This window comes from Bufo gargarizans, chromosome 2, assembly GCF_014858855.1.
Source record: "Bufo gargarizans isolate SCDJY-AF-19 chromosome 2, ASM1485885v1, whole genome shotgun sequence".
NCBI lineage: Eukaryota > Metazoa > Chordata > Amphibia > Anura > Bufonidae > Bufo > Bufo gargarizans.
The window spans coordinates 675,082,625-675,084,226 of NC_058081.1; positions in this window are offsets into that span (position 1 = coordinate 675,082,625).

Here is a 1,602-nt window from a genome sequence, read left to right on the forward strand (position 1 = left end):
TATACCAGAGTCCACAGAAAATCTATTACTAAACGAGATAGACGAGGCGGCAAATCATAATGAGGTGGTTATTATGGGGGACTTCAACTACCCAGATATAGACTGGGAAACTGAAACTTGTATATCTCATAAAGGAAACAGGTTCTTGGCAATAACCAAAGACAATTACCTCTCCCAACTGGTTCAGGACCCGACTAGAGGGACGGCCATACTGGACTTAGTATTAACCAATAGGCCGGACAGAACAACAGACGTGCAGGTTGGGGGACACCTGGGAAATAGTGACCACAAAGTAATAACCTTTCAATTATCATTCAAAAGAGCGTTTCTACAGGGAGGAACAAAAATACCAAACTTCAAAAAAGCTAAATTTAGCCAACTAAGAGAGGCCATAGGCCAAACTAACTGGGACAAAGTCCTCAAAAATAAAAATACAGCCACAAAATGGGATATCTTTAAAAACATCCTAAAATCTCATTGTGAGAGGTACATACCGTATGGTAATAAAAGGTTAAGGAACAAAAAGAAACCAATGTGGATAAATAGAACTGTAGAGAAAGCAATAAATGACAAAAAGAAAGCATATCATTCACTGAAACAGGAGGGGAGCACGGAAGCACTGAAAAACTATAAGGAAAAAAATAGAACATGTAAAAAACAAATAAAAGCGTCCAAACTAGAGACCGAGAGATTAATTGCCAAAGAGAGTAAAACTAACCCTAAAATGTTCTTCAATTATATAAATGTTAAAAAGTATAAATCTGAAGGTGTCGGCCCTTTAAAGAGTAATGAGGGGGAAGTCGCAGAGAGCGATGAGGAGAAAGCAAAGCTGTTAAATATTTTTTTCTCCAATGTATTCACTGAGGAAAATAAATTGTCAGATGACATGCAGAATGCAAAAATAAATTCCCCATTAAAAGTGCCCTGTCTGACCCAGGAAGAAGTACATCAGCGACTTAAAAAGATTAAAATAGACAAATCGCCAGGACCGGATGACATACACCCCGTATCCTAAAGGAATTAAGTAATGTCATAGCCAGACCCTTATTTCTGATATTTGCAGACTCTATACTGACAGGGAATGTCCCACAGGATTGGCGCATGGCATATGTGGTGCCAATATTCAAAAAGGGGCCAAAAACAGAGCCTGGAAACTATAGGCCGGTAAGTTTAACATCTGTTGTGGGTAAACTGTTTGAAGGTTTTCTGAGAGATGCTATATTAGAGCATCTCAACAGAAATAAGCAAATAACGCCATATCAGCATGGCTTCGTGAGGGATCGGTCATGTCAGACTAATTTAATCAGTTTCTATGAGGAGGTAAGTTCTAGACTTGACAGCGGCGAATCAATGGATGTCGTATATCTGGACTTCTCCAAAGCATTTGACACTGTACCACATAAAAGGTTAGTATATAAAATGAGAATGCTCGGACTGGGAGAAAACGTCTGTATGTGGGTAAGTAACTGGCTCAGTGATAGAAAACAGAGGGTGGTTATTAACGGTACACACTCAGATTGGGTCACTGTCACTAGTGGGGTACCTCAGGGGTCAGTATTGGGCCCTATTCTCTTCAATATATTTATTAATGATCTTGTAGAA